This window comes from Vigna unguiculata, unplaced genomic scaffold, assembly GCF_004118075.2.
Source record: "Vigna unguiculata cultivar IT97K-499-35 unplaced genomic scaffold, ASM411807v1 contig_634, whole genome shotgun sequence".
NCBI lineage: Eukaryota > Viridiplantae > Streptophyta > Magnoliopsida > Fabales > Fabaceae > Vigna > Vigna unguiculata.
Window position 1 is genome coordinate 68,001 of NW_021011356.1, and position 6,619 is coordinate 74,619.

Genomic DNA, 6,619 nt, shown 5'->3' on the forward strand with positions numbered 1-6,619 from the left:
GCCAGCTCTCTGACGCCGCTTGAAACGCAATCCTCAAACCCTAATTTTTTGTTCTTAGACTCAGTGAATCCAACTTCGTTAACATCAATTTTTTTGTCTTCTAACTCATTTTTTGGTTTGTTTTGTTTCTGTAGATTGTTTTTGTTCTTCTGTGCGCCCATCTCTCTGACGCCGCCTCAAACGCTCTCCATCGCTCTTGGGTAATAACTTTTATCTCTTCACTTTTAATTTTGAAACCCTAATTTTTCATTTCTTACTCATTTTTTTCTTTGTGTACATTTTTTTGTGGTTCTGTACCTTTTGAAACCCTCTCGATGTCTTTGCTGAATCAGACTCAAACCCTACCCTTTCAATCTGATATGTTGTTTCTAACTCATTTTTTTGTTTTTTTTTTTGTTTATGTAGATTGTTTTTGGGTTCATTCCTTCATTAACTCTAATAATATAACTTCATCCTGACGTGCACTACGTATTCCAGTTGCTGATCAAATTTCTTTTTCTCCACTACTGATGAGAATGTTTTAATCAAATTAATTCCTTTAATATGTTGTATTGTTTAATTGTTTAATTCATGTGTTTTGATTAAACATGTCTTTCTTTGTTATTGATTTTATGGTGTCTGATGAAGAACTTTGAGCTTGATCTTATTGTCCTTCAACTTTAAATGCAGAATCTCTTGCCATCTTATTTCATAAGATAATTTGTTGTTGATTCTTTATGAATTACTTATGAATTTTTGTATTGATTTCTTTTGTTGTTGTATCGTTCATTCAAAGATCTTCCATATTACAGTTTTAAAAATCTATTTTTGTCGCCTATTGCATGTTTTATTGGTTTCTATTAACTGATAAAGTTGCTTCACTTCTTAATCTTTTTTATTGTTAATGTTTCCTCAAATTTGATGCGATTATACATCAACTTTTAAAAAATCCCACCATTTCAGGTTTGCTTAATTCGAACCCCAACATTTGAGGTTTATTTCATTTTTATGTTAATTTTATATTTTATCTTACTTCATCAATCTGATATGTTGTTCTAACTCATGTTTTTTTTGGTTTATGTAGATTGTTTTTGGGTTCATTCCTTCATTAACTCTAATAAGATAACTTCATCCTAACGTGCACTACGTATTCCAGTTGCTGATAAAATTTCTTTTTCTCCACTACTGATGAGAATATGTTTTAATCAAATTAATTCCTTTAATATGTTGTATTGTTTAATTGTTTAATTCGTTTGTTTATAATTTCTCAAATTTCTTGTTTGTTAGCATTCCAACAATGATAGATCAGTCAAACGAATCGAACCCTGTGGATTCACATTATTTGGTATTCAGAGCCTGGCTATCTAGATTTGGAATAGGAAAGGAAGTTTATTATACAAAGTGTTTAACCGAAGGCCATCCATGTTTAGTTGCATTCGATTACGGAAGTGAAAACAATGTTATGAGCCAAAGATTGGTGGAGAAACTCCTGTTACCAGCAACCCATCATCTGGATCAAGCATGCATTAAATTCAGTACATGGCAATGTGTGAAAGAAGTATCATGTGACATTGCTCCCATGGACTCTTGTCATCTTCTTTTGGGATGGGCAAGGCTTCATTTTAAAACACTCCATCTTGATGAACGTTCCCTTTATTTGAGGCATGAGGGACATCAAAAGAAGTAGAAATTTATGACACCAAGACAAGTCAGTAAAGATCAACGTAGGCTGAAGGAGAAAACAGAAAAAGAAAGAATAGAAAAAGAAGTAATATAAACTGCAGTAGGAAGGGAAAATAAAGAAAAAAAATGGAACTAGAGAAAGTTTATTCGACAATGTTTTTTCTTCTACAGTTTGTGATGTCATTTTACAGGAACAAAAGGATATGCATGTGATGAAACACACCAACTTCCATGTTTAAAAAGGAAGCTTGTTCATAGTTCTTTATTATGCATTTAGTCTGTCGATAAGAAGCAAATTCGTCAAACACAATGCATGGAATTATTTATTGTTACATATCAACGTGGGGTACTGTTGCCAAGAAATGTTATCGACGGATTGCAACCATTGGAAAGTAACAAATATCAAGTTGAATTTGATCCTGGAAGAAGAGAATTGTTTCAACTTGTGAAAAAAATAAAAGTCTTTCAAAAGATCATAATAAACTTACATTAAAACTGGTGTCTTAAGATTCGGGACAAATCTTCTCAAAGAAGGAGGGTATGATGTGAATTGCATATGGGTCAAATGGAGGATGACTAATGCGCCGTGTTGATACAATTTCTTTTATTTAAATAAGGGCCCAATGCTTTGCAAAATTGGCTGACCAAATTGTGTTTGTGCTTAACAAATTAATGGGATTTAGTTTTGCTTTATCTTCAAGTTGAAATAAGGGTCCATATGCCAACTTAAGAACCAACCTTTGGAAGATCAAGAGAACCTTTGCTCAAAGTTTGTGGATGACTTTTGGTAGCCTTAAATTCAGTTACAATCAACCATTAAGTAGCGGATCGTTATTAGCTTGAGTGGATCATTAATTAATAGCTTTAAGCGGGATGATACTGAAATTTATGTGTCTTTTGTAATTCTGATGGTTAAAGCTCCTATATAAGTTGAACCATTTTCATCAATGAAGGGAAGCTGAGTTTTATTCAGAAAATAAACGAGTTTTATCTCATCTATCTTAGTAAGAGTGATTCTCCTAAGTTCTTGAGTGATTCAAGAATCCATGAGTTTAATCAAAGGTCCTTTATCCCTTTGTGTGTTTCAACTCTTACACTTATCTTCCATTCTTGGAAGTGTGATGTCTATCAATTTCCGTTCCATCTTCTTTTATGTTTCCATTTTCTCGTTTTAAATAATTTCTCAAATTTCTTGCTTGTTAGCATTCCAACAATGATAGTTCAGTCAAACGAATCGAACCATGTGGATTCACATCATTTGGTATTCAGAGCCTGGTTGTCTAGATTTGGAATAGGAAAGGAAGTTTATTATACAAAGTGTTTAACCGAAGGCCATCCATGTTTAGTTGCATTCGATTACGGAAGTGAAAACAATGTTATGAGCCAAAGATTGGTGGAGAAACTCCTGTTACCAGCAACCCGTCATCTGGATCAAGCATGCATTAAATTCAGTACATGGCAATGTGTGAAAGAAGTATCATGTGACATTGCTCCCATGGACTCTTGTCATCTTCCTTTGGGATGGGCAAGGCTTCATTTTAAAACACTCCATCTTGATGAACGTTCCCTTTATTTGAGGCATGAGGGACATCAAAAGAAGTAGAAATTTATGACACCAAGACAAGTCAGTAAGGATCAACGTAGGCTGAAGGAGAAAACAGAAAAAGAAAGAATAGAAAAAGAAGTAATATAAACTGCAGTAGGAAGGGAAAATAAAGAAAAAAAATGGAACTAGAGAAAGTTTATTCGACAATGTTTTTTCTTCTACAGTTTGTGATGTCATTTTAGAGGAACAAAAGGATATGCATGTGAATGAAACACACCAACTTCCATGTTTAAAAAGGAAGCTTGTTCATAGTTCTTTATTATGCATTTAGTCTGTCGATAAGAAGCAAATTCGTCAAACACAATGCATGGAATTATTTATTGTTACATATCAAGGTGGGGTACTGTTGCCAAGAAATGTTATCGACGGATTGCAACCATTGGAAAGTAACAAATATCAAGTTGAATTTGATCCTGGAAGAAGAGAATTGTTTCAACTTGTGAAAAAAATAAAAGTCTTTTAAAAGATCATAATAAACTTACATTAAAACTGGTGTCTTAAGATTCGGGACAAATCTTCTCGAAGAAGGAAGGTATGATGTGAATTGCATATGGGTCAAACAGACGATGACTAATGCGCCGTGTTGATGCAATTTCTTTTATTTAAATTAGGGCCCAATGCTTTGCAAAATTGGCTGACCAAATTGTGTTTGTGCTTAACAAATTAATGGGATTTAGTTTTGCTTTATCTTCAAGTTGAAATAAGGGTCCATATGCCAACTTAAGAACCAACCTTTGGAAGATCAAGAGAACCTTTGCTCAAAGTTTGTGGATGACTTTTGGTAGCCTTAAATTCAGTTACAATCAACCATTAAGTAGCGGATCGTTATTAGCTTGAGTGGATCATTAATTAATAGCTTTAAGAGGGATGATATTGAAATTTATGTGTCTTTTGTAATTCTGATGGTTAAAGCTCCTATATAAGTTGAACCATTTTCATCAATGAAGGGAAGCTGAGTTTTATTCAGAAAATAAACGAGTTTTATCTCATCTATCTTAGTAAGAGTGATTCTCCTAAGTTCTTGAGTGATTCAAGAATCCATGAGTTTAATCAAAGGTCCTTTATCCCTTTGTGTGTTTCAACTCTTACACTTATCTTCCATTCTTGGAAGTGTGATGTCTATCAATTTCCGTTCCATCTTCTTTTATGTTTCCATTTTCTCGTTTTAAATAATTTCTCAAATTTCTTGCTTGTTAGCATTCCAACAATGATAGTTCAGTCAAACAAATCGAACCATGTGGATTCACATCATTTGGTATTCAGAGCCTGGCTATCTAGATTTGGAATAGGAAAGGAAGTTTATTATACAAAGTGTTTAACCGAAGGCCATCCATCTTTAGTTGCATTTGATTACGGAAGCGAAAATAATGTTATGAGCCAAAGATTGGTGGAGAAACTCCTGTTACCAGCAACCCGTCATCTGGATCCAGCATGCATTAAATTCAGTACATGGCAATGTGTGAAAGAAGTATCATGTGACATTGCTCCTATGGACTCTTGTCATCTTCTTTTGGGATAGGCAAGGCTTCATTTTAAAACACTCCATCTTGATGAACGTTCCCTTTATTTGAGGCATGAGGGACATCAAAAGAAGTAGAAATTTATGACACCAAGACAAGTCAAAAAGGATCAACGTAGACTGAAGGAGAAAACAAAAAAAGAAAGAATAGAAAAAGAAGTAATATAAACTGCAGTAGGAAGGGAAAATAAAGAAAAAAAATGGAACTAGAGAAAGTTTATTCGACAATGTTTTTTCTTCTACAGTTTGTGATGTCATTTTACAGGAACAAAAGGATATGCATGTGAATGAAACACACCAACTTCTATGTTTAAAAAGGAAGCTTGTTCATAGTTCTTTATTATGCATTTAGTCTGTCGATAAGAAGCAAATTCGTCAAACACAATGCATGGAATTATTTATTGTTACATATCAAGGTGGGGTACTGTTGCCAAGAAATGTTATCGACGGATTGCAACCATCGGAAAGTAACAAATATCAAGTTGAATTTGATCCTGGAAGAAGAGAATTGTTTCAACTTGTGAAAAAAATAAAAGTCTTTCAAAAGATCATAATAAACTTACATTAAAACTGGTGTCTTAAGATTCGGGACAAATCTTCTCGAAGAAGGAGGGTATGATGTGAATTGCATATGGGTCAAATGGAGGATGACTAATGCGCCGTGTTGATGCTATTTCTTTTATTTAAATAAGGGCCCAATGCTTTGCAAAATTGGCTGACCAAATTGTGTTTGTGCTTAACAAATTAATGGGATTTAGTTTTGCTTTATCTTCAAATTGAAATAAGGGTCCATATGCCAACTTAAGAACCAACCTTTGGAAGATCAAGAGAACCTTTGCTCAAAGTTTGTGGATGACTTTTGGTAGCCTTAAATTCAGTTACAATCAACCATTAAGTAGCGGATCGTTATTAGCTTGAGTGGATCATTAATTAATAGCTTTAAGCGGGATGATACTGAAATTTATGTGTCTTTTGTAATTCTGATGGTTAAAGCTCCTATATAAGTTGAACCATTTTCATCAATGAAGGGAAGCTGGGTTTTATTCAGAAAATAAACGAGTTTTATCTCATCTATCTTAGTAAGAGTGATTCTCCTAAGTTCTTGAGTGATTCAAGAATCCATGAGTTTAATCAAAGGTCCTTTATCCCTTTGTGTGTTTCAACTCTTACACTTATCTTCCATTCTTGGAAGTGTGATGTTTATCAATTTCCGTTCCATCTTCTTTTATGTTTCCATTTTCTCGTTTTAAATAATTTCTCAAATTTCTTGCTTGTTAGCATTCCAACAATGATAGTTCAGTCAAACGAATCGAACCATGTGGATTCACATCATTTGGTATTCAGAGCCTGGTTGTCTAGATTTGGAATAGGAAAGGAAGTTTATTATACAAAGTGTTTAACCGAAGGCCATCCATGTTTAGTTGCATTCGATTACGGAAGTGAAAACAATGTTATGAGCCAAAGATTGGTGGAGAAACTCCTGTTACCAGCAACCCGTCATCTGGATCAAGCATGCATTAAATTCAGTACATGGCAATGTGTGAAAGAAGTATCATGTGACATTGCTCCCATGGACTCTTGTCATCTTCCTTTGGGATGGGCAAGGCTTCATTTTAAAACACTCCATCTTGATGAACGTTCCCTTTATTTGAGGCATGAGGGACATCAAAAGAAGTAGAAATTTATGACACCAAGACAAGTCAGTAAGGATCAACGTAGGCTGAAGGAGAAAACAGAAAAAGAAAGAATAGAAAAAGAAGTAATATAAACTGCAGTAGGAAGGGAAAATAAAGAAAAAAAATGGAACTAGAGAAAGTTTATTCGACAATGTT